Source organism: Muntiacus reevesi, chromosome 8, assembly GCF_963930625.1.
Source record: "Muntiacus reevesi chromosome 8, mMunRee1.1, whole genome shotgun sequence".
NCBI lineage: Eukaryota > Metazoa > Chordata > Mammalia > Artiodactyla > Cervidae > Muntiacus > Muntiacus reevesi.
In genome coordinates this window covers 51,049,933-51,077,916 of record NC_089256.1, presented here as the reverse complement: position 1 = coordinate 51,077,916, position 27,984 = coordinate 51,049,933, and positions in this window count along the sequence as shown.

Genomic DNA, 27,984 nt, shown 5'->3' with positions numbered 1-27,984 from the left:
GCTCACCGTGGTCTGCGTGAGGACATCTCCTGTCCTGTGTAAGGACACTTGTTATTGATTTACAGTCTCCCCAGATAATCTAGGATGATCTCATTCCAAGAACCTTAATTTAATTACATCTGTAAAGACTCTTTTTCCACATAAGGTCACATTCACAGGTTCTCAGCATTAGGACATGGACGTCTCTCTTCAGACATCACCATTTCAGTTCCCTACACACATCCAGCCCCAACCTTACATGTAGGATCAGCAACTCATAACTGTGAGCTGGGCTGCTGGGTAGGTGTGTTAGCTAACAATTGTCTTCCACCAAACACACTTCACAAATATTATTTAATCCTCAAAGAGATCTGGGAGGTAAGTATTATTACCCTATTTTATATGAGAGGAGACTGAGGCACAGAGAGTTTGAGTGAGGTATCAAGATCATGCAGTCTCTAGGATTTAGAGCTGGGACTTAAACCAGGCTGGTAAGGCAGCAGACCAGAGATCCTTATCCACTTTTAGCAAAAAAGCGTGTTTCAAGGAGTGGTATCCAAAAGGAGGGATGTCCAAGGAGAAAGCTGGGGCACTCAACTTGCTGCAGCAGAAACCTCAATGGAGGTATTTCTCGTCCTTTGTCATTACCTTCTGTCACACCCCCCATATCGGGGTTCACTCTGCCCACACCCCTGCACGATGGAAAGGCTCTGGGCTGGACCTCCATCACTTCCCTGTCTGCTCCCCTCCGTCCTGTCTGAGGTGGGCCTCCAACGGCAGGCCTCGGGTATTGCTCCTTCAAAAAAAGAAGGAATGAGCGAATAGTCTATGTCAGTCATAGCACTGGAGGAGGGAATCAGGCGGCTTGTGGACTGATCAGCACAGGAAGAATTTCCTAGCAATTTGCATTGCTGTCCAATGGACTCACAGTGATGTCTCCCTGGAGACGTTCAAGCAGAGTCCAGAGCGATGTGGCACCAGAGGACCCCTGAAGGCCCAGCATCATAAGGTTTCTTACCATGTGGAAGGGGACACCGGCTGTACTGGAAACAGTGCCTTCCTGATCCAGGACCTGGGTGGCTGTCACTGATGGATGCCGCAGAAAGGAACCAGACACAGAGGAACACCCACCATGCCTGTGATGGTTCAGATCCTCTAAACAGCAGGTACCAACAGGAGTTTAGATGTGCAGGAGTTTCATGAGAGAATGGACATGAAGGATAAAGTGAGGAGAGTCAGGGGTGGGTGGAGACTTTTGTGAAAAGACCATAATGCAAGCCTGACCTGGGAAGGAGAGAGCCCTGGACCCTTAGGAGACACATGGCAAGAGACAGGGAAGCAGGCTGCCCTCAGCAATGACAGAGCCCGCGGCAGGACCAACACAGACAGGGGATTGAGATTCCTCCCTCCAACAACTGGTTTTAGCTCAAGGACTCCGCGTGGGGGATCTGACACCTTTCCTCCCAAGATTCCCCCTCTCCCCTCCCCTTCCTAGGTCAGGGCTGGGCTGCCTAGAGCTGTTGTGCCAGCCCCCAGTTCCCATCAGCAGCCCCCCTGAGTGGGCGCTGCACGCCTGCTTCACCCCGGGGCACAGCTGGGTGGCTGCTCCCAGCTCTGGTTCTCTGCACTCACAGTGACAGCGCAGCCCCAGCCCTCCTCCCGAGACCCTGGCTGGCTGATCCCAGCGAGCTCCATTTCCCTGCAGAGGGAGGGAAACGTGGGGGCAGGGAGAGCTGGGGCCCGGCCATCTGGGCTCTGCCCTGTGAGCCTCCCCTATCGGTGAGGAGAGAAGCAAGAGTTGGCACCGGGCCACACCACCGCCACCCAGGAAGCCGCAGAGTCCTGCCCTCTGCAGTTCGGTTGAGGAAGGGGAAGCACCCAGTGCACAGGCTGAGCGACACGGCCTTCTCTCTGCGTGCCAGGGAACCTAGGGGAAACACAAACACCTTTCCAAAGAGTTCTGAGCCTGCTTGCCCCCGAGATAAGGGGCCCTGGGAAATCTAGGCAGCAGGGGGTCAGCCACCCTGAGCACCTACTGGGGATCGAGTCCTGCTACTGAGCAGTGTTCACAGAGCCCCTGCTGTGTGCTGAGGGTGGGGACAACACAGTCACCCCCTCCCCAGCTCAGCCACCTGACACCATCTCCACGCCTATGTTGACCACGCGCAGCATGGAGGGGAAGCAGGCACGTGGTCCCTGTGCTGCGGCAGCCTGGCAGACCCAGACACTTGCCTTTAATCCAGGCAGAGACTGGGAGAGGACAGACAGGGGTCAGGGAGTGTCGGAGGGGCTCTAAAGATGGAGAGAAGAGCGCAGGCTGAAAGGGAGCTGAGTTGAATCAGCAGCCAGAGAAGTACAGCTAGCCTCAGGGTGACTAGATTGGAGAAGGGCTGCAATCTTCCCATGAACGAATGGGGTCATTTCAGAGACGCCCATCCTCCCCGCGAGCCCATGCCATGTTGATACCCAAGGCAGTCCCCAGGGCTGCAGGCCTTGAAGCAGCAGGAAGGGCAGCCTCTAGGTCTCCTGGCTGGGGCTTAACCCACCCTCAGTAATAGTTAGAATAGTTGCTCAGTCGTGTCTGACTCTCGGTGACTCTCGGGCTCCTCTGTCCATGGGATTTCCCAGGCAAGAATACTGGAGTGGGTTGCCATTCCCTTCTCCAGGGGATCTTCCTGACTGAGGGATTAAGCCCGGGTCTCCTGCATTGCAGGCAGATTCTTTTACCATCTGAGCCACCCGGGAAGCCTAGTAAGCACATGACTGTGTCAGCAACACATCTCACCAAAACTCAGGGGTCAGGGAGGATAGTAGACCAAAGCTCCACTGACTCCTGAGTCTTGGTTTCCGAACACTCAGAGTTTCAGCCAGAAATTCTTCACAGAGAAGAATCCCCACAGGTCCAGGCCAGGGACAATGCCAATGACCCTATTATAACTGTGAGTTTTATTGATCTTCCTGTCCTCATAGGATAGGTGAAAGTAGTGCTAAATGCCATTAACTATTTTTGTCAGCTGGTAAACACGGGTGCGTGCGTGCTAAGTCACTTCAGTCATGTCCGACTCTTTGTGACCCTATGGACTGTAACCCTCCAGGATTCTCTGTCCGTGGGATTTTTTAGGCAAGAATACTGGAGTGGGTTGCCATGCCCTCCTCCAGGGGATCTTCCAGACCCAGGGATCAAACCCACATCTCTTGTGTCTTCTGCATTGGCAGGCAGGATCTCTTCCACTAGTGCCACCTTGGAAACCCAAAAGTGGGTGGTTACCTGCAAGGCTGCCCTGCAGAAGCCACATTATTACTGACACCTGTGTCTGTCGTTCTTGGACATTTCCGTCTCTCTTGGCTGAAGCCCTAGGCCGTGACAACCTAGAGCATCTCAGCCAGCTTTACATTTGCAGTGTGGGAATCTGTCTGCTTCCTATCACTGCGGGCTGCAGCATCTACAGTGACTCAGATCATTTTCACAGCTTTTAAATGTTTTCTCACAGGTCACCCAAAGTATGTGATAGGAAATGATGCAGTGTTAAATTGGCCCGACATCTCACACCAGATGTTGCAACAAGCAAAGAAATATACTTAGGAACATATGTGGAGAACACAGAGCTGGCTTTGCCAATGGGAAACTGTTCCTCCCTCAAGGTTCCCTCAGCATCTTTCAGGGCAGAGAAGGCTTTGTGAGACACAGTTCCTTCTCCGGGAGGCGAGAACCCTGGCTTCAGATAAGATCTCTGGCAGGAAATGAATGGGGCATTTCATAAATGTGGTTTTCACTCAGCCCTGCTTAGAAGGTACAGAGTCAGCCTCGCCAGGCCTGGGTGATGGCTCCAGTCAGGGGTCACACCAGTTCTGTGTCCAGCCTTGTCTCCTGATGGTATCTCGTACCCGGCGCTGCGATCACAGTGCGCTTTTGTGTCCTGTAATTTCTCCACCATTCTGCCCAGTGCTCAGGAGAGGCTGTCTGGAGCACAGCTGCCATCCTTGGTGTTTTACAGGTTGACTTCAAGGGCCTAAAGAAGCCCCCTTTGATGAGCCCAGACCATGCTGGACTTCTTTATCTGAACCTTTACTGCACCCAAAACTGCAACTCCTAACCTGAACCTGGAAGGGCTAGAAGGGACCTTGGGAATAGACAGATCCCCCTGTCCACTTCTCCGACCTCCACTCTCTCCTCAGTGTCCCCGAGAAGAATGGTCCAGACTCTGAGCACCTGTGCCAGTGGGGACTACAACCTCATGAGCCAGGGAGGTCAGACCTCAGGTAGGTCAGACTGTCAGGAGCAGCTGCACAGACATGCACAGATGTGGCCCCTTTTAGTTCCACTCATGGCTCATGGCTCCACCTCTAGCAGCCACACGAGTCCAGCCCTTCTTCCATCTGATACCTTCTCCAGGGTCCTGGCTGAACAGCTCCTTTTCTTTCTGTAATTTAGCTCTCCATCCTACAAATGCCACTGATTATCCTCTAATTATTTAGCTACCTTTTCTCCCCAGGTGGACTCAGGAGCTGGTTTTTCTTCCCTCAGGTTGAACAAGTGCCTTCCCTGTCTGGCCTCTGGCTCCCCTGTCCTTCTCAGCATAAACCCCACACAGGATTGAGCACATAGTAAACGCCTACTGTGCAGGTGCCCAGCAAACTCAGCACCCTCTACAGAGAGCCCATCACAAGCTGGCTTACATTCTTCTGAGGCCTTTGATTGGTTTAGGGTTGGTTGATAAGTAAGGTAAGAATAGATGAAGTGCTCTGACGGCCTCATAGCAAACACAAACCAAAGCCAGGCCACTCCTGAGCTCCGAAATCTATGGTGGATAAATGAGACATGCTTGCTAACCCATAGCAGAGGTCCCCTTAGGCCTGAGCCTCAGCAGAGACCCCCTCAGACATCAATAGTCAATGACCTGAGTGAGGCCTGTTTTCTTGATGCAGCTTAGATGATGAGGGATCTTCAGAATCACTTAGAGTTGGGGGAGGGTGGTTGCAAATGAACTTTCACAAGAATATAAAACAACTCCGGCAAAATTTCACAGGACAACACTCTTGCAGGAGGCCTAAGCCCCACAGTTGGTCTTCCTTTCACCCCTCAGAGATCCCTGAGAATCACTATTGGAACTCTGGGGTTTCAGAGAACACAGTGTGAGGACCACCACTCCAGATTTTCCCCTGGAACCTGAAATTTGTAGAAGACCTGCCAAACCAGCAAGCATTCATGTCATATCTCTTGCACCTGTTAGAAGATAGGACAACTCAGACTCAGAGAACTCTGGGCCTGGAGAGAACCAAAGGCATCTTCTGGACAAACTCAACTTGGCAGGGAAGGGAGTCAAAAACCTCAACTGGAGAAAATCCATGTGAGATGCGGAGCAAGTGGTGGCGGAGCAGAACAACAGGGCAGAGGAGGAAGAGATGCCCTCACTGAATGAGCGATGAGAGGGCCCTGAAGCAGGCCGTGGCCCTGGAAGTGGCCACCAGAGACTGGCATTGTCCCTTCTGTGCTCTCTCCCGGGCTGCACGGCCCCACTTGTGCCCCCAGTGCCAATCACGTCCCTCCGTGGTGCTCTGCTCAGGCCTGCGCAATGGACCACTGCTGTTCCCTGCCTCTTCCTGTCACCTGAATTTACTCTGTTTCTATCCGTTTAGCCCCCTCTTCTCTGTAAATTAGACTGATCCATGTCAAACAGCATGAGCAGCCTGTTATCTCTCAAATAACAGAAACAATTTGGAGGCGAATTTGTCTTTTCTTTAAATGGTCTAATACATTGGTATAAATTTATTTGTAAAACCCTCTTATTATCTCTGCATCAGTAGCATCCACAATAATGACCATTTTTTCATTCCTGGTATGAATTATTTGAGCTTTCTCCTATATTTTCTTTAGTAGTCTTGCCAGAGGTTTTACTATTTACTATTTTTTTTTTTGCAAAGATCATGATGGCTATTTTATTGATTGCTTTGTTGTAGTTTAATTGCTAAGTCACTCACGTCCAACTCTTTCCAACCCCATAGACTATAGCACACCAGGTTCCTCTGTCCTTCACTATCTCCCAGAGTTTCCTCAAATTCATGTCCATTGAGTCTGTGACTCTATCTAACCACCTCATTCTCTGCTGCCCACTTCTCCTTTTGCCTTCATTCTTTCCCAGCATCAGGGGTTTTTTTCCCATTGAGTCAGCTCTTCACATCTGTTGGCCAAAGGATTGGGAGTTTCAGCTTCAGCATCAGTCCTTCCAATGAATATTCAGAGTTGATTTCCTTTAGGATTGACTGGTTTGATCTCCTTGCTACCCAAGAGACTCTCAAGAGTCTTCTCCAGCACCACAGTTTGAAAGCATCAGTTCTTCAGTGCTCACCCTTATTTATGGTCCAGCTTGCCTGGTGTGCTGCAGTTCACAGGGTCACAACAAGTTGGACACAACTGAGTGACTGAACAACAACTCATATCCATACATGACTGCTGGAAAAACCATAGCCTTGACTGTACAGACCTTTGTCGGTGAAGTAATGTCTCTGCTGCCTAGGTTTGTTATAGCTTTCTTCCCAAGGAACAAGTGTCTTTTAATTTCATGGCTGCAATCACTGTCTGCAGTGATTTTGGACACCAGGGGGAAAAGAAATCTGTCACTGCTTCCATTTTTTTCCTCTTCTATTTGCCATGAAGTGGTGGGACTGGATGCCATGATCTTAGTTTTTTGAGTTTCGAGGCAGCTTTTTCATGCTCCTCTTTCACCCTCATCAAGAGGCTCTTAGGTTCCTCTTCAGTTTCTGCCATTAGAGTGGTATCATCTGCATATCTGAGGTTGTTAATACCTCTCCCGGCAATCTTGATTCCAGCCTGTGATTCACCCAGCCTGGTGTTTCTCATGATGTGCTCTGCGTGTACAACAGGGAAGCCTGGTGTGCTACACTTCATGGGGTCGCAAAGGGTCAGACACAACTGAGCAACTGAAAAACTACAACTCTGCATATACGTTAAATAAGCAGGGTGATAATATACAGCCTTGTCCTACTCCTTTCCCAGTTTTGAATCAGCCATTGTTCCGTGTCTGGTTCTAACTGTTGCTTCTTGACCTGCATACAGGTTTCTCAGGAGGCAGGTAAGGTGGTTTGGAGTTCTCATCTGTTTAAGAACTTTCCACAGTTTGTTGTGATCCACACAGTCAAAGACTTTAGTGTAATCAATGAAGCAGAAGTTTTTCTGGAATTCCCTTGCTTTTTCCATGATCTAACGAATGCTGGCGATTTGATCTCTGGTTTCTCTGCCTTTTCTAAACTCAGCTTGTACATCTGGAAGTTCTTGGTTCACATATTGTTGAAGCCTAACTGGAAAGATTTTGAGCATTACCTTGCTCGCATGGGAAATGAACACAATTGTGCAGTAGTTGGAACTTTCTTTGGCGTTGCCATTCTTCAGGATTGGAATGAAAACTGACCTTTTTTCAGTTCCGTGGCCACTGCTAAGTTTTCCGAATTTGCTGACAGTGAATGCAGCACTTTCATAGCATCATCTTTCAGGATTTTAAAGAGCTCAGCTGGAATTCTGTCACCTCCACTAGCTTTTTTATATTAATTAATTTGTAATAATTTTATAGAGAATAATTTGTTTTACAATGTTGTGTTAGTTTCAGGTGTACACAAAAGAATCATATACATGTATCCACTCTTTTTTAGATTATTTCACATATAGGCCATTACAGACTATTGAGTAGAGTTCTCTTTACTATACAGTAGGTCCTTATTGGTTTTCTCTCTTATATATAGTGTATGTATATGTCAACCCTAATCCCCTAATTTATTCCTCCCCTCTTTTCCCCCTGGTGACCATAAGTTTATTTTCAATCTATGACTCTATTTCTTTTTTGTAAATAAGTTCATTTGTGCCATTCATTTTAGATTCCGTATATAAGCAATATCATATATTTGTATTTCTCTGTCAGACTTTTATTATTTGTAGACTTTTTAATGATGGCCATTCTGACTAGTGTGAGGTGATACCTTATTGTAGTTTTAATATACATTTCTCTAATAATTAGTGATATTGAGCAAATGGCATTATTTCTTTTTATGGCTGAGAATTATTCTATTACATACTAGAGTATTCATCTTCTTTACCCATTCTTCTGTTGTTGGATGTTTAGGTTGATTCCATGTCTTGGCTAATGTGAATTGTGCTGCTCTGAACTGACAGGTGCATGTATCTTTTCAAATTAGAGTTTTCTCCAGATACATGCCCAGAAGTGGGGTTGCTGGATCATATGGTAGTTCTATTTTTAGTGTTTTAAGGAACCTCTGTATTATTCTCCATGATGGCTGCACCAATTTACTCTCCCTTTTCTCCACACCCTCTCCAACATTTATTATTTGTAGACTTTTTGATGATGGCCATTAGGACTGATGGGAGAGGATGCCTCCATGTAGTTTTGATTTGAATTTCTCTAATAATTAGCTATGTTGAGCATGTTCTCATGTGCCGACTGGCTTTCTGTATGTCTTCTTTTGCAAAATGTCTGTTTAGATCTTTTCCCCATCTTTTGATTGGGTTGTTTGTTTTTCTATTATTAAGTTGTTTGAACTGTTTGTACACTTTGGAAATTAAGCCCTTGTCAGTCGCATTATTTGCAAATTTTCTCCCAGTCCATAGACTGTCTTTTCATTTAGTTTATGATTTCTTTTGCTGTGCAAAAGCTTATAAGTTTAATTAGGTCCCATTTGCTTATTTTTGCTTTTATGTCTCTTGCCTTGGGAGAGTGATCTAAGAAAACATTACTACAATTTATGTCAGAGATGTTTTGAATATAGTCTCTAAAATGTTGGGTGCATGGCTCACTTAATATCCCATTTGGTCAAATATTCATTACATTATCCAAATCCTCTCTATTTCTAGAAATGTTAATAAATAGCACATTCACATGGCTGAAAAATCAAAATGATAAAAATATACACATGGAAAAGCTTCACTCCCATCCATTTCCCATCTACACATCCATACTCCAATCCCTATGGTCAACAATAATTACTAATATTTTTGCATATTCTTTCCACATCAACACAAATACACAAAGATAAGGATATAAATTCTTACTTTCACTCTCTTTCTTAAATAAAAGGTAGCTAGTTATATAGACTTTTACTGACTTTCTTCAGCTAACAGTATGAAATGCTAGCTGAAATCTTTTTATGTAAGTACGTAAAGAGCTTCATTATTTTTTGTAGCTGCATAGCCATCTTTGGGAAAATACACCGTGGTTTATTTAACCTACCATCTAAATAAGAACACAGGTTGTCTCCAACTTTTTTTGGTTTTACAAATAATACTGCCACTAATAACCCTGTCCACATGTCATTTCGTACATGCACAAGCTTTGTGTTAATTTTAGGCATGCTGGCATTCTTTATCTATCTGTTTTCCCAGTTTCCTGGAACTCTGGTCATTCTGTCCATCATGTTGTCAGACTCAGGTGCATGGTGGACATTTTCCTCATCTTTGGTGTGGATTGTGTGTTCCATGAAACTCCTTTCATCCCAGATTATTGAACAGTCCCTCTAGAGTCTTGATATATTTACTTCTCCAGGTAAATCTAAAGTATCAGCAGCCTGGGAGCAACTTTTTATTAAGGCTTTTGGCTTGGGAGTTTCTAGATTTCTGGATGGTATAAATTAAAGCTTAAATCTGTGTGTATGAGACTCAAGCCCTGGCTTGTGATTTCTCAGGGGAGAATTTTTCACACTGACTCCAAGCAGAGACAGACATGTTCTCTTTTTATCTTGCTGAGCCAGTAGACAGGTTGATTTCTGATCTATACCTTCCCTGAGAGTGTGGCCCTCCTAGCATGCCAGCCATATGCAGGGATTTCATTCTATTCATCCAATAATTCCTTGCCTTATGTGGCCCAAGGTTTCATTTCCTTCCCTATGTGGGCATGAAAGCCCAGCACCCAGGTTCTTGAAACTGACAATAGTGTGACCACCACACCTACCTCCACACCAGCTACTGTCACAGTTACCCCACTTCCACCCAGGAGTCAGCAGCAGCACCTCATTCATTTTGCAGTAAAGCTTCTATTCCTCTATGTATTTCTGGTACCTGGTGATTTTCCTTTCTTGCTTGCACACTTGGATGTTCATTTAACATAATTTTTGTTGTATTTTATCCTCATGCCTAAGGCAGAAGAATTTGTGTTTATCCAATTATTTTCCTACAATCTGTTTCCTTCCTGGGCTTTATAGTAATTTACATCAACTCTGTTTACCATCCAACTGCTCCAGGATCTGTTTGCTAAATGCAAGTAACTACTCCGTATACGAACTATGGGGACTTCACTGGTAGTCCAGTGGCTTAGACGCCACTCTCCCAATACAGGGGTTTGACTCCTGGTCAGGGAAGTAGATCCCCCATGCTGCAACTAAGACCTGGTGCAGCCAAATAAATATTTTTTAAAAAATCATAATATTTTGAGCTGGTAAAGAATCATATACATAGTCTAAGACTTCAAGGGCTAAATTTCAGTTGCTGTTACAGTATTTCTGTTCAGGCTAGGATTTTGGTACAGTCTTTTTCCATTTTTCTATATGCTTCTCCCTTTGTTTGGCTTCAAAAATCATCTAAGTTATGGATTTTTAATCTAAACCTTTAATAACCTTTGTAAACAGCCAGAAATAGTGTCAATAAACAGATTCTCATTTTACTCCCAATACTGACATACTTGTCAGTACTTTGGTGGGGTGACACTAACCAGGAGTGAAGAGCTCTTTCTGACTTCCCACATAAGCAATGGTGATTGGAGTTTTGATTAATATTTCTGCCCTTTTGTTCTTTATCATCAGGCCCTATGAAGCTATTTATCAATGTCAGTTTATTATCTGTAAACAGGGTGATAATCTCCACTCCCTTTGTTCTTAGAACATTTTCCCTCTACCTCTCCCCTGACATGTAGGACTTATGTAATGTTCATATTCCGCTAATCTACTGATGCTGGGCCTGAGAAGGATTCAGGCAATATTTCTTATGTCAGAGAGTGGTGTAAAGCCCCATTCCATATGGAAATATTCCAGTGTACTTGGCACATCGCAAGATCTTACAAACAGACCATAAATGTAGGAGACTTCCTGGGACAAAGATCTCCAGATTGAGGCTAGAGGTCATTTTGATAAGCTGATACCTCCCATTTCTCCTGAAAATGCATCTGCTGCTGGTCACTGAATGGATGCTATGGTGAAGGAAGTAATTAGGGAGACTCAATACAACTAGAATAGAATTGCAAAGTGTTCAATGCTTTTGTGAGTTTACATAATCAGCCTTGCTCTAAAAGTTCCTCTTTCCTTTGATCTGGGCTGGGAGTATATAGCTGTGTCCCAATGTGAAGCAAGCATCGTAGTGTTGAAACAGTCTTTGTTTTGTCTTATTATTCCAGGATGTATGGGGACCCAGCACTCTGACGGGGGTCCTGTCATCAGTCAGAGATCTGTGGTTCCTTTAGAGCTAGAATCACACAGGACACTCCTCTCTCACCTACTACCCCCTTTGCAAAGCTGCTTCTAAGATATAAGCACTAACTCAAATTCTCTACAGAGAACAAAACTTTGATAACCCAGAGTCAGCAGGGGAAATGCTGAGTTTAGGAATGGAAAATTCTAGAAGTCACCAGCAAACAAAAAGACTGTGTATCAAAGTGATATTCCATTTCAAGCCATTTCTTTATGCCTGCTCAAGAGAGATGAATAGTGTGCTAACTTATCAGTCAGCACGATGGTGCATCTGCTCCATCATAATTATCTGATACTTAGGAGAACTGACCTGGAATGAGAGTGCAAGAATCACATAATCTATTCTAAGTGCACAGCATTTTAATACATTCTCTTGGGGAAGCTGAAAGGCAGGTCACTATAATTTGTATAAGCTGGAAGTAATTTGATTTTGTTAAGTTACTTGCAATACCTAGAATTATAGAATCATAAAATCGCAAGGTTGACAGAGAATAGAAAGGTTATTTAGCCCATCCAGTCCAGGGACAGGCTTATATAAGCTCTGCTTCAGTAGTTTCAGTGGTGGGGAGTTTGCCTTTTCCCATTGAAGGCTGACGAGGAGAAAGAGATTTCCCAGGGAAGGTCACAGGTTTTTAAAAAACAGGTTTTCTACAAATCCTCGCTAAACTGTTGCAGCAGGCACATCCATTTCCTCGCCACCAATGAGTCACCTCTTGGGAGTTCCTTGGATCTTTCCCCTTGGTCTCAAATCCTGTCCCACCATAACCTTTCCACCACTCATTAGGCATCCTTATTTCTACACTGAGGAAATCAAGACTACCAGACAAAAGCTGGAAATAAACAATCCAATTAAAAATGGACAGAGGAGCTGAATATACATTTTTCTGAAGAAGATACACAAATGGTCAATAGATATATGAAAAGGTGCTAAATGTTACTAATCATCAGAAAAATGTAAACCAAAACCACGAGATATCACCTCACACCTGTTACAATTACTATCATCAAAAAGACAAGCAATAACAAGTGTTGGCAAGGACGTGGAGAAAAGAGAACTTTTGTGCGCTCTTAGTGGGAATGTAAACTGGTATGGTCTGTATGGAAACCAGTATGGAGGTTCCTCAAAAGATTAAAAATAGAACTGCCATTTGATCCAGCAATCCCACTTCTGCATATATATCCAAAGAAAACGAAAACAGGCTCTCAAAGAGATATCTGCACTCCCATGTTCATTGCAGGATCATGCAAAGAGCCAAGGTATGGAAACAGCCTGTGTTCAGCAGCGGCTGAATGGCTAAGAGAGACGTGGTATACACATGAACAGTGGGATATTAGTCAGCCACGAGAAAGGAAGAAGTCAGGGCTGGTGCCCTAGGATGACGCAGAGGGATGGGATGGGGAGGAAGGCGGGACGGGGGTTCAGGATAGGGAACACATGTAAATCCATGGCTGATTCATATCAATGTATGGCAAAAACCACTACAATATTGTAAAGTAATTAGCCTCCAACTAATATAAATAAATGAAAAAAAAAGATTAAAAAAAAAAAGAAATCCTGCCATTTGTGACAACGTGGGTGAAACTTGAGGGAATTGTGCTAAGTGAAATAAGCCAGATAGATAATATGTGTATCATATCACATATATGTGGAACCCAAAGAAAACCAAACTCAGCGACAAAGAGTACTTAGCAGGGGCTGAGGAGTGGGCGAAATGGGAGGTATTGGTCAAAGAGAACAAATTTACAGTTATAAGTTCTGGTATCTAATGGATAGCATAGTGATTATGGTTGACAGTATTGTATTATATACTTGAGAGCTACTAAGAGAGTAGATTTTAAATGTCCTCACATTAAAAAACAATGGTAATTATGTGACATGATTGGGTTGTTAGCTAAAGCTATGGTAGTAACCATTTTGCAGTGTGTGTATCAAAGCAACATGATGTCCGGGATGGGGAATACGTGTAACTCTATGGCTGATTCATATCAATGTATGACAAAACCCACTGAAAAATAAAAAATAAAAAAAAATAAACAAAATAAACAAAAAAACCCAAAGCAACATGATGTACACCTTATATTTATGCATTGTTATATGTCAGTTAAATCTCAATAAACATGAAGAAAATATTAATACTAATATTAATATTTATTATTTTAGCTTGTTTGCTTCCTATTTTCTTTAGTCTGTTTTCTCTACTTATCCCTCCAACCTATTTGAAAGATACCTTTTCTTGTGCGATCTCAAATTTATTTTTTAAAGCATTGGGGGGAGGGGGTTAAAAACATTAGAAAGCCTTTTCTTACCAGAGTGGAGAATCTATCTGTAATTCCTAACTCTGTCACAGAGTTGGAGGGTCCCCCAGGGCCCAGCTAAGCTACAGTCAATCACAGTTCGGTTAGAGAAGGTGCTCCAGGCATCCTCAGAAATCCCTAGGTCTCATCTGCACCTTCCAGATTCTCCTGCCTGAGTCCCAAGACAGACAAAGGAGATTCCTAAGAAATAAGAGACTCTGTAGCTATTAGGTCTGCAGCATCCTTCTCCCCTCATAGCACAGGCTGGGGAAAAGTCACTGTCTTCAGAGAACAAGTGGGATAGGAAACCAAAGTTCTGAGAAGACTGCTTTGTCTAAGAAGAGATGATGATTAAGATTTGGGTATCAGGGTGTTGCTATCTGTGTAGATTTAAATGGGATGTTTTTCTAAAGTCTAGGATAAGTGTGAATTGGACTTTAAAAGTTTTGACAGAATTCAACCATGGAGCTGTTCTTTCAAATCTATTGACTCTTCTGATTCTTTTTCTGTAATCACTCATTGTTTATTTTGGAAAGATTTTCAAATCTATCAGCAAATAGAGTGCACAGTGTTCTCTTTCATTTGAAAACAATGTCCTTTTTGCATGTGGTTACATTCCCTTTCTCAAATCTAATGTTCAATATGTCTTCCCTTATTTTCTTGGTTAACTCTATTAGATTTGCCAGTTTTATTGGTTTTATTTTTTTTCAAAAGAGCACTTGAATTGTTTATTGATTTTATTATTTTCCAGTTTGTTGATTTCTGAATTTGTTCTTGTGGCTTTCCTTAAGTCTGTTTGTTGAAGAGCACAAGAAGATTAGCTTCCAAACTTGAAGGTGGAATCCATTTAATTTTTATTATTTTTTGTTAAATATCATTACCAATTAATTCTATAGAATTTTCTCCAAGTATAGTTTTGGTTGTATCCCTTGGGTTTAATATATTGTTTCTTGTTTTTATAGTTTCACTTTACAAGTAATTTATTTTCTATTCATATTGTTTTTTTACTAGAAAATGTGGCCTCCAAGGTTTCTACCTTTTCAAATGTATTGTGTATTTACTATTGAATAAGTGGGTAAGCAGCTTCTGACAAGAATTCCAATGATCCCTGTTGCCTGGTATTCATGCCCTTATGAAACACCCTCTTCTATAGTGTAGACCAAGGATCTCCAACCTCCAGGCTATGGACCTCCTATCAGATCAGCAGTGGCATTAGATTAGAAATAAAGTGCACAGTAAAGGTAATACATTTAAATAATACACTTGAATCATCCCGAAATCATTCCCCCTACCACCAGAAGTGGAAAAATTGTCTTCCATGAAATCGGTCCCTGGTGCTAAAAATATTAGGAGCTGCTGATACAGTCTGTACCTACTGACTTCCTTCTGATGAGCAGAAAAAGTGATATGATGTCAGTTTCAAGTTAAGATTGTGAAAGATTGTGACTTTTATTCTTTCTCTCTCATTTGCTTTGTTTTATGCAAGTCAAATTACACGTTGTAAGGCCCACATGGAAAAAAATGAGGGTAGCCTCTACCCAACACCCAGTGAGGAACTGAATATTGCCAGTTGCCATGTGAACAAGCTCATAAGTGGATCCTTCCCAAGCTAAACCTTCATATGAGACCACAACTTCAGCCAGCATCTTGATTGCAGCCTCATAAGTAGCTCTGAGACAAAGGGCTTGGCTAAACTGTACCCAGATTACTGGTCCACAGAAACTGATAATAAACACTGGAGTTTCTTAACATAGTTGATATTTTTACTGAAGTATAGTTGCTGTAGAAATATTATGTAAGCTACAGATGTACAGTATAGTGATTCACAATTTTTAAAGGTTATACTTTTATAGTTATAAAATATTGGCTATATTCTCTGTGTTGTGCAATATACCCTGTGGTGGTTTAGTCACTAAGTCACGTCTAACTCTTGCGACCCCATGGACTGGGACCCTTCCAGGCCCCTCTGTCCATGGGATTCTACAAGCAAGAATACTGGAGTGGGTTGCCATTTCCTTCTCCAAGGGATCTTCCTGATCCAGGACTTGAACCTGGGTCTCCTGCATTGCAGGCAGGAATTGAACTTGGGTCTCCTGCATTTCAGGCAGATTCTTTACTGACCGAGCTACAAGGGAAGCCCTGCAATATACCCTAGTAGCTTATTTTACACATAATAGTTTGTACCTCTTATTTCCCTACACCTGTATTATCCTTCCCCACTTCCTTCTCCCAACGAGTAACCATGAGTTTGTTCTCTATACCTCTTGGATAGTATGGTCATTTTAACAAGATTAATTCTTTCAATCCAAGAACATAGTGTACCATTTCATCTATTTGTGTTGGCTTTAATTTCTCTCATCAGTGTCTTAAAGTTGACTGAGTAGAGGTCTTTTGCCTCCTTAGATAGGTTTACTCCTAGATATTTTATTCTTTTTGATGCAACAGTAAGTGGAATTGTTTCCTTAATTTCTCTTTCTGTTACCATGTTGTTAGTATAAAGAAATGCAAAAGATTTCTGTATATTAATTTTGCATCCTGCAAGTTTATTGAATTCATTGATGAGTGCTAGTAGTTTTCTGGTAGTGTCTTAGGATTTTCTATGTATAAGGTCATGTCACCTGTAAGCAGTGACAGTTTTACTTCTTACTTTTCAATTTGGATTCCTTTTATTTTTTTTATCAAATTGCTATGGTTAGGATTTCCAAAACAATGTTGAATAAAAGTGTCGAGAGTGGGCATCCTTGTGTTTTTCACGATCCTAAAGAAAACACTTTTAGCATTTCACCATTGAGTATGATGTTAGCAGTGGTTTTGTCATATATAGCCTTTATGATGTTTCCTCTATGGCAGCATTCTGGAGAGTTTACCAGCTGGCTCCAGGGTAGGGTTAACCTGCTGTGTATGAGATGAGTCCACATGTTATGAGATTGTGGTTTTCTTTGCCTCTGGTGTCTGCCTCCTGGTGGGTGAGGCTGGCCTAGATGCTAGTACAGGCTTCCTGGAGGACAAGTCCAGTGGTTGTCCACTTCTGCATGGAGCTGGGTCTTGGCCCTCTGGTTGTGTCTAGAGATATGTCTACAGGTAGCTGTGAACTCAGGAAGATTTTAGACATTCTGTCTGCTGATAGTTGAGGCTGTATCCCCACCTAATTAGTTGTTTAGCCTGTTGTGTCCCATACTAGTATCTATAGGCTGTTGGGAAGGGCCAAGTCCTGGCACTAATGAACTAGATCCAAAGATGGCAGCCACTAGTAGCAGTGAACACAGGTGGAAGGAGTCCCCAGATATGGCTGCTGCCAATGTCTATGCCCCTAGGGTGAGCCACATACATACACACACACACACACACACACACACCTGCCTCTCAGGAGACTCTCCAAGACCTGCCAGGCAGGTAGGGTTGTCCCAGGCACCTATCAGATTATAACTTTTGTCCTGGATCCTGGAACATGTGAGATTTGTGTGTGTACCCTTTAAGAGTGAAATCTCTATTTCCCTCCGTCCTGTGGTGCTCCTGAAATTAAGCCCTGCTGGCCTTCAAAGCCAAAAGCCTTGGGGGTGGGGGGGGATCATCTGGAGGCTGGGGAGCCTGATATAAGGTTCAGACCTCTCACTTCTGTGGGAGAACCTGTGCAATATATTTTCCAGTATGTTGTGTGTATCGGGCTTGATTATATCCTAAGTCCACCTGTCCTGCCTCACTATGGTTCCTTCTTTATGTCTTTAGTTGTAGAAGACTTTACCTGGTAGGTTCTGGTCTTTTACATCAATGGTTGTTCTGTAGATAATTGTGATTTTTGTCAGCTTATGAGAGGAGGTGAGCTCAGGGTCTTTATACTCCACCATCTTGACTGACCTCCATAAATATTGTTGTTTTAAACCCCTAAATCTTGGGGCTAATATCTTACACAGCAATAGCTAGCTAGCTAATATATTCACATTGATTAATGTGTGTATGTTTCATAATTTTCTCCTTTGGAGAAATATTTTCTCTGTTCAATATACATATATTAAATAAAGTTTATTCATTTTTTACAAGCTTTTCTCTCAGCATTTGACATCAATGATTACTCCTCCTTAAGAGTTCCCTTGACACCACTCTTTGCTGATTTTTTTTGCCATTTCTCTAGTAGACGTAATCTAATTCAAGCCAAATATAACCTTCTCTAGAACTTTTCGGCAAAATCATAATTAAAGAAGAAAAAAGACCTATCTGTTGAAGTTGATGGGGTTTCCAGTGGTTATCTTGCTGCCTCATGCAGAGAGGTTGTAAGAAAATAAAGTCGAGCATATGAGGGCAGAGAGCTAAGTGCCCGAGGCCTGAGGACACTGTTTGAGCTCCTGGATCCAGCCAAGCTTGCATTCCTTAGATTTCCCAGATCCACACATAGATTCTCTCTTGCAACTAAACATCCTATGTATTATTACTCCCAGTATTATTTCTTATCTTGGCATTTTCCTAGTTTCCCACATCTCCAACTTCATACTGATTATTTCTACCTGGCTTCATTCACATACTGAAACACCTCCAAAAAGTCATTTTTCCTATCAGTTCTGCTCATTTCTTCAGGATCTCTTGTTTCTTTAGAGGTGCCACCAACCCCTGAGTTACTTAATTTTAAAACCCTAAATTTTCATCAACGCACCCCGTTCTCTCTTCATAGTCTGTTGTTCTCAAGCCTATCCTTCCCTAACCATTGCACCTACCTGGCTCAGTCCTTCCTCACCTCTCACTATGTCAGCAGTCTCTTCACTGGCCTCTTTGATTCCCTTGCAACTCACCCTGCACAAGTGACCAGGTGACCTTTCCTAAATTTCAACTCTATTAATGTCTTTCCACTGGCCGAAACCTGCACTGGCTTCTTTCTTATTGCCCACAGTATAAATCTGGCATTAGGAGCCCTCTAATCATAGAGGAGCTGAGACTTACTGTACACTTCCGGCTGCCAAGCCTGGCCTGAGCCCTCTACCTACCTTACCTGTCATACCTAGGGTCATAAACCCCTAGGAGGTGCTATCATTATGTCCAGTTTACATACAGTAAATAACTCCTGAGGTCACAGAGCTGGTAAATGGTACAGCATTTGACCTGACTTTTACTCACTGTTCTTTATTATACTATATATTATTATACTATATATTACATACCCTTAATGAAATATCTCCTTAACTGTCACTTTACTAAAGACTACATTTCAGTAAAACTATTGTGTGACTCTGCAGTTCCTCCTGCAGCTTCCCACCTCCCTGTCTTTGCTTGTGCGGTCCCCTTGCCCAGGACGTTCTGGCCCATCATCTGCATCCTTTAAGACCCAGGGGATGCCTCTTCCCTCAGGAAGCATTCCCTGGATAGCCCAGTTAAAACTAAGCTCTTTCCTCCATTAGATGCATTATTTAATTCTTAAAAACAATTCCAGGTAATTAATTCGTGACAGGTTATAAAATATAAAACATATAGAAAAATTCAGAGTAAGGCAAAATAGTTTTTGCATCCTGTGAACTACTTTCCCTCCCCAGAGGCAGTCAACCCTAACAGCCTTTAGGTACCATTGTAGAGATGTTCTATGCATTTATAAGCAAATGTATACTTTTCATGTTTTTAACAAATAATGTAGCGATAAAGCATACTATACACATTGCTCTGAATGTAGCTTTTTTCACTTCCTTTATTGGAAAATTTTCTATATCAGATATGTAAAGCTGTCTCATGTCTGTCTGTCTCTCTCTTATAAAGAACTGCCCTATCTATTCATCAGCCTTTTAAATTGCTTTAGGCTTTATTCAGTTACATTTCAAGTTCATTGAAGATAGTAATAGTTCTTTTACTTCCTTTATAGCACAGCCCCTGGCTTGGGTGGTCCACAGGTTGTAGGGTTTTCTTTGTTATGTTTTTCATTTAGAAGAGTTACAGATTTACAGAAAGATTGGAAAAAGTGTGAGGTTTCCATATATGCTTACCTTGTGCCTTTTTACCAGCTGATAAATTTCCTCATGTGGATGTTCCACAATTAACAATTAAGGTCATTTACTATCATTTACAATGGCAAAATGCTGTAATCAATGCTCTTAAACATGGGTTATCTTGTACATGTGCAGGTGTATCTATAAGTTCATTAAGGTACATTTGCTGGATCATGGGTTATGTGATTTTCTGTAAGAGGCACTTAATGTTGTTCAGAAAAGTTATACCCATTTACATCCCCACTAGGAAGAGTGTGGCAGAGCCTGTTCCTTCTCACCCTCACTGCCTCACCACGTTACCCAGTTTTCTTATCTTTCCAGTCTGATAGGCAAAGATTGTAGCTCATTATAGTTTAATTTGCACTTCATTTTTATAAGTGAAGTTGAATATCTTTTCATTTGTTTAAAAACTACTTATATTTTCTCTTCTATGAACTGTCTATTCATATCCTTTGCCTGTTTTTCTATTGGGCTGCAAGTCTTTTTCTTATAGCTTTGTGGGGATTCTTATCTATTAAGAGGCTGTTCTGTATGATATAACTTGCAATTTTCCCAATATATCCAGACATTATTGTATTTCTTTCCATACTGAGCTTTTAAAAAAAATTATGTACATAAATTTATGTCTCTTATGGATTCTGGTTTTGCAGTTATACTGAGAAAGAACTTCCCTACCCTGCAAAATGGAAAAATAAACCTTTCCTGATCTCCTGAAATACTTTTATATTTAGACATTTCATCTGTTTGGAATTTATTTTGATGTGAAATATGAGGTATAGATCTAGTTTAATTTTTTCCAGACAGCTAACAATTATATCAATTCTATTTATTAAATAATCCACATGTTATCACTTAATTGAAGTGCCTTTAGTTTGCTAGTGTATCATTTTGCCTAATATTTCATTTGGGATTTCTTTGCATTGATAATCAAAAATGAAATTGGCTTGCAGTTTTCTTTTTTGTGTGTGTTTTGTTGGGGGGAGGTTGTATCAGCGTTATGTGCCATAAGAAGACTTCCTGTGCTCTGGAATAACAACTGGCATTATTATTATTTATCCTTTTAGATTCTCCTGGAATTCTCCTGTGAAGCCATCTGAATCTCCTGATATTTTTGGTAGCTGCTTGATAATGTTTTCTCTCTGTTCTTTATTGTTCTGCTTACATGTTTTGTCTATCTGGTGATAAGTTTGGGGAATTTATATCCCTTATGAAATAATCTGTTTCATCCAGATTTTCAAAATGATTTATAAAGAGCAGAGCAAAGTAACAGCATACAACCCTCTTAGTTTGCTCTGTCTCTGAGATATCTGTATCTGTTAGTCTCTTATTAAGGAATAAGTTAATAAATAAATTAGAGATTAGTGAGTCTTTAGAGTAGAAAAATGATAAAATTAATAAATCTTAGAGCTGCTTCTTTGGTAAAAAAGATGAACTATTAGCCAACCTAATAAACCATTAATCTCTTTACTAACTCCATAGTTTTGCTCTTTCCAGAATGTCATATAGTTAGATTCAATTGGTTATAGGCTTCCCAGATTGACTCCTTTCACTTAGTGAGTTGCATTTAAGATTTATCCATCTTTTAGTGACTTGATACCCCCCCGTTTTTTAGCACTGAATAATATTATATTGTATGGATGCACCACAGTGTGTTTATTCATTCACCTACTGACAGACATCTTGGTTGCTTCCAAGTTTTAGCAATTATGAATTAAGCTCCTTAAAAATTTGTTTGCAGATTTTTATGTGGATGTCTTAGTTAGCTAGGGTTGCTATAAAAAAATACCATAAACTGGGTGACTTAAACAACAGATATTTATTTCTCATAGTACTAGAGGCTGGAAATCCATGATCAGGCTGGAAATCCATATCAGCTAGTATAATCAGGTTCTGGTAAGAACCATCTTCCTGGCTTGTAGACAGCTGCATTCTTGCTGAATCCTATTAGTAAGAGTGATCACCTCTTATAAAGGCACTAATCCCATTATAAGGACCCCATCATCATGACCACATCTAAAACTAATTACCTCCTGAAGGTCCCTCCTCAAAAATATTGTCACATGGGGGATTAGGGCTTCAATACATAAATTTTGAGTGGACCCCAGTGTTCAGTCCTTAATAGTGCACATCTGCTTTCAGTTTATATGGGTAAATACTAAGGAGTGTGAAGCTGTAAAAGTGTGTTAATTTTGTGAGAAACCCCCAACTGTCTTCCAAAGTGGCAGTACCACTTTACATTCCCACCAGCAGTGAATGGCTGTTCCTCCACATCCTCACCAGCTGTGTGGTGCTATCAGTGTCTGGAGTTTGGCTATTCTCATTGGTACATAGTGGTGTCTCAATCTGCTTTTCCCCAGTGGCATATGATGTGTAGCATCTTTTCATGTGCTTATTTACCATCTGTAAATCTTTTTTGGTGAAGTGTCTGTTTAGGTCTTTTGCCCATCATTGAGTTATGAGAGTTCTTTGCATACTTTGGATAGCAATCCTTGATAAGATATGGTTTTTGCAGATATTTTCTCCCAGCCTATGGCTTGTCTTCTCATTCTCTTGTATCTTTCTACCTTACAGAGTTGTCCACATTAAACTTTCAGCAATCGTTGATTACAGTTCAGGTTTTTCTAACTTGGTACATGTTCCGCCAGAGGGTTCTGCTCCAGAAGCTTGCGATTCTCTGTCTCTTCAATTTGGGGCTGTGGTTTGCCCTGCAAGCCCCTTCCTCTGACAAATCTAAGAAGAGCTCATTTTTCAGACTGTTTAACTTTTTGCTTGTTATTAGGATTGAGCAGTGACTTCCAAGCTTCTTACATGCTGGACCAGAAGTCAGAAGAACAAAATTTGGTTCTGTTTATATTTAAAATGTTAAATAATAGGGATTTTTACTTCTAGCTTTATCCATTTTTATTTGTATTTCATTGAGATCAAAGAATAGTAGTTCTACTTCCTAGAATTTACTGAGCTCAGGTGGCAGTAAGGTTTGATCATAGCCATCATATTTCTTAAGTTTATTTTTAATCATAGGATAATTGCTTTACAATATTTTGTTGACTTCTGCCATACAACATGAATCAGCCATAAGTATACATATGTCCCCTCTCTCTTGAACATACCCCCCATGCCCACTCCATCCCACCCCTCGAGGTTATCACCAAGTATCATGTTGAGGTCCCTGTGTTATGTATCAACTTTCCATCAGTTACCTGTTTTACATGTGTGTGTGCACATACATGAATGCACGCTGTGTGCTCAGTTATGTCTGACTCTTTTGAAACCCCATGGATAGTGGGAATTTTCAGGCCAGAATATTGGAATGGGTTGCCATTTACCACTTGAGGGGATCATCCTGATCCAGGGATTGAACCTGAGTCTCTTGTGTCTCCTGAACTGGCAGGTGGTTTCTTTACCACTACACTACCTGGGAAGCCCCTATCTATTTCATATATGGTAATGTATATGTTTCAATGCTACTCTCTCAGTTCATCCCACCCCTTCCTTCCCCCACTGTGTCCAAAGTCTGTTTTCTGTGTCTGCATCTCTATTCATTCATCAGTACCATTTTTCATCAATACAATTTTTCTAGATTCCATACACATGCATTAATGTATGATATTTGTTTTTCTCTTTCTAACTTACTTCACTCTGTATAACAGGCTCTAAGTTCATACATTTCACTCACACTGACTCAAATGTGTTCCTTTTTATGGCTGAACAATGCTGAAAGTGAAAGAGGAGCATGAAAAAGTTGGCTTAAAGCTCAACATTCAGAAAACTAAGATCATGGCATCTGGTCCCATCACTTCATGGCAAATAGATGGGGTAATAGTGGAAACAGCGGCTGACTTTATTTTTGGGGGCTCCAAAATCACTGCAGATGGTGACTGCAGCCATGAAATTAAAAGACGCTTACTCCTTGGAAGGAATGTTATGAACAACCTATACAGCAGATTAAAAAGCAGAGACATTACTTTGTCAACAAAGGCCTGTCTAGTCAAGGCTATGATTTTTCCAGTAGTCATGTATGGATGTGAGAGTTGGACTATAAAGAAAGCTCAGTGCAGAAGAATTGTTGCTTTTGAACTGTGGTGTTGGAGAAGATGCTTGAGAGTCCCTTGGACTGCAAGGATATCCAACCAGTCCATCTTAAAGGAGATCAGTCCTGGGTGTTCATTGGAAGGACTGATGTTGAAGCTGAAACTCCAGTACTTTGGCCACCTGATGCAAAGAGCTGACTCATTTGAAAAGACCCTGGTCCTGGGCAAGATTGCAGGTGGGAGGAGAAGGGGACGACAGAGGATGAGATGGTTGGATGGCATCACCGACTCAATGAACATGAGTTTGGGTAAACTCATGAGTTGGTGATGGACAGGGAGACCTGGTGTGCTGTGGTTCATGGGGTCACAAAGAGTTGGACACAACTGAGTGACTGAACTGAACTTAATATTCCATTGTATATATGTACCACACCTTCTTTATCCATATATCTGTCAGTGGACATCTAGATTGCTTCTGTGTCCTAGTTAATGTATATACTGCTGTAATGAACATTGGGGTACATGTGTCTTTTTCAGTTATGATTTTCTCAGGGTATGTGCCCAGTAGTGGGATTGCTGGGCTATGTGATAGTTTTACTGCTGTCTTTTTAAGGAATCTCCATACTGTTCTCCATAGTGACTGTATCAATTTACATTTCCACCAACAGTGCAAGAGGGTTCTCTTTTCTCCACACCCTTTCCAGCATTTATTGTTTGTAGACTTTTTGATGATGGCCATACTGATGGTGTGGGGTGAATAGACATCTTATTTTATGTTGATTTTTGTTTCAGCACAGGCTGGAGGAAGGCGGGAGTCAAGGTGATGGGAAAATGTAACGTGGGGCATGGGAGTAGCAACAACTCTGTTCTGTTTATCTGTGGAATGGACTGTGCCAGCTATAACTTTCATTAGCCCTGAGTCATTTCTCTTTCTTTTTCTTCTGCTAACAGAACCCTTCCTTAAAAATGGGAGCCTATTCCATGTGAATAACTCCTTCCCTCTCTAAAAGGCTGTGCACAGGATGTAGGTCTGGTCAATCACAATACCCTCCTTTTGGATAATAGTGATTAGTCCAGAGATGAGCACATGACCCAAGAAGAGCCCATCAGAGTCCTGGCAAAATCTCACTGGGTTCCTTCAGATAAAAGTTCTGCTAGGGAACCACTTTGGTGTAATGTAGGGAAAGTGTCTGAGAACGAGGCCAACAACAAGGAAAGCAGGCTATGAGGAAGGAGAATGGAGCCAGATGACTGATATTGTCACTTGAACTCTTGAATCCTTAAGCCATGTGCACCGTTTAGAACCTCCTAGTTATGTGAATTGATAAATCCCCTTCCTGTTTGTTTATATTAGTTTGGTTTTCTGTCCCTTGCAACTAAAATGAGCCCTGACAAGGTACGCAGGTGTTTAGGTCGGGATGAACACTGCTGAACTGACTTGGCTCACTATGTGGTGAAGCCTGTCAGTAGCACAGAATTCCAGAAGTTGCTCTGACCTCTTACTCATGGTGTGGAAAGCAGGCCTTGGCTGGGCAGGCTGACAGAGTACTCTCTCTGCCCACCCTTAACTGTGAACTACACGCAGCTTAACCTGAGGCATCAGCTCAGCAGAGCGGCTGGGAGGTGGGAGGGCCGGCTGAGCCACACAGGACACATCATCCTGCCTGTGCCTGAGCCTGTGTGGGAGACGGCTGGTCTTACACCCCAGAACCCAGCACCCGCACTCCAGCACCAGGCTCTCCCTTCTGGGGCTTCCCCAAGGACCAGAGAAAATTGTAAATAATGCTTAGTGAGGGCGCAAAAGGAACTGCAGGATATTAAGTAGCATCATCCTTAGAAAGCACTGACTGGAGAAGTATATTAATTTGCTAGGGCTGCTATGACAAAACACCCTAGACTGCATAGCTTAAACAACAGAAATTTACTTTTTATGGTTCCAGAGGCTGGAATTCACAGGTCCAGGCATCTGCAGGTGTGGTTTCTCCTAAGACCGCCCCCGCCCCCCACCGGCGGGCAGATGGCCCCTCCCCTCGTGTCCTCACCTGGCCTTTCCTCTGTGCACCCGCACCCTTGGTGGCCCCGTGTGCCTGATGTCCTCTTCTCACAAGGACAGCAGTCACATGGAACTAGGATTCACGCTCACACCTCACTTTCTCTTAATCACATCTGTAAAGGTCCTATTTCCAAATACAGTCCTGGTCTCAGGTATCAGGCATTGGGACTTCAACGTGTGCGTTTGGGGCGGGAACACAGGGCAGTCCATAACAGGAAGGGAGGGCTTCTCCCTGTCTCCTCTTTACTGCTTCTACCCTTCCTCCCCTCTCGTTAACTGCAGTTTCTGCCCTCCCCAGGGAGAGAGACAAGACAAGGACTAGGAGAGTGCCCACTCACCTGCTTCTGCTTTTTTTGGTTTTCATTGCTGCTTTTCAGAGGTCAGCCCTCACCCATGGCAGCAGATTGCACACTACAGTTCCCTTAGTTGGGTGAATACCCTACTATCCCAGCTCATCCATGCCCTGCCCTCTTCAGGCATAGGGATCCATGATTCCTTCCTGCTGAAGTCAGTTCACCACCACATACCTGCCCTTGAGTATTAAGAAGAGTGTGCTTCCCAGACACAAGCTCAAGGTGGTGACAGGTAAGTCTGTGGGCACAGCAGGACCAGGCTCAGACAAGAACCTGGCTCAGATGGGACCCAGGTCTAGGTGAGAGCTGAGCAACATGTAGAGTGGCTGCAGGTTGTAGATGGAGCTAAAGCCAGGTGTTACCAAACCGAACTTGGGTCCACTTACCTGCAGGCAAAAACCCAATCTATTGACAATAGGTGTTGGTAAAAGAAAGAGAAGTGTTTATTACGGGGTATCAAGCAGGAAATCTGAGCAGCCAGTGCTCAAAAGGCCCAGACTCCCTGATGTCTTTCAGGGAAAGGTTTTTAAAGACTGAGTGATGGAGGGGTGATTGAAGGGTGTAAGGTCAGCTCATTTTGTCTTATTTTGTCTTGCTTGACTGTTTTTCTTTGTTTCTTCACTGTCTCATCTCTCTGGTTAAATTTGTTCTTTGGAACTCAGAGAAGGCCTAGGAGGCTAAAGCTTTCCTACAAACAAGAGGCAAGTGAAGGACATGTGGCGAGAGGCTCTGTTCTGGGAAGGTCCCATAGGGTCCTGCTCAGTTACACAGATACATCTAAGAGCAGTGGTTGGGGGTACAGGAAAGAGGCCGTAGAGGTGGTAGGTGTACTGCCCTGGCATTAACGACTGCTCATGCACCATAGAACAGATTGTTTATCAGAGAGACTTCCCTCCTTTCCAACCAGAAGGAGTGTTGATCCTGCAGGCCTAACAACAAAAGCTAACATTGAATGAATCTGTTTGAGGGGCCAGGCCCTGTGCTAAGCACTTTGTGTGTCTGCACTGACTCATTTAACCCTCCAATCCTGTGGAGTATGTGCCCTCATTGTCCTCACCTTACAGATGAGGAAATTGAAGCACAGAGAAGTTATATAATGTATGCTGGGTCACACAGCTGGGAAGCATTGGTGTTTCAGTTAACCCAGGAAATTTGCTTCCAGGGTTTATGTGATCAACTAATGTACTATCCTGCTTTTCAAAGGAGAGGCTGTCCAAAGGAGACAGTCACTCCACACTTGGTTTACAGCCGTATATAGGAGGACATGGTGGGAGGAGTCTCTGGTGGGAGGAGTCTCTGGTGGGAGGAGACTGTGGTGGGAGCTGGGTCCTGTCTCACCCATCTTCTCTCACAGGAGCCGTGGGTTGGGAATTGGCCCTTCTCCTGTCCTGCTCCCCGTGGCAGCTGGGTGAGTGGCTTCCATCCCTGTTTCCTTCCACACAAGCACAGACTATGTGGTCCCTGGATCTTTGCTCAACTGAAACTTGTCTTTAATTTGCCAACCGTATGCAAAACCGTGAACAAGTCACACTCTTCCCTAGAAATCTTCTTGACTTGGCAAACATAACCATTCCTGTCCACTGATCTCAATGTTCTTTCTCGCTTTCCCTCCTGCTCAGGAATCCCCAGTCCTAGCTGCTTATTAAAGCTATCTGTGGCACTTTTACAAATAACCATGTCTGGGCTTTCAAATCAGTCAGATCCCAATGGGGATGGAGGGGCACCAGGTGATACTGCTCAGCCAGCCTGAGAACCACATTCCCATCTCCCCACAGCATCCCAATCAAAGCCACAGGTCAGGATCATTTCTTTCTCTCCTCAAGCAAGATAAATCA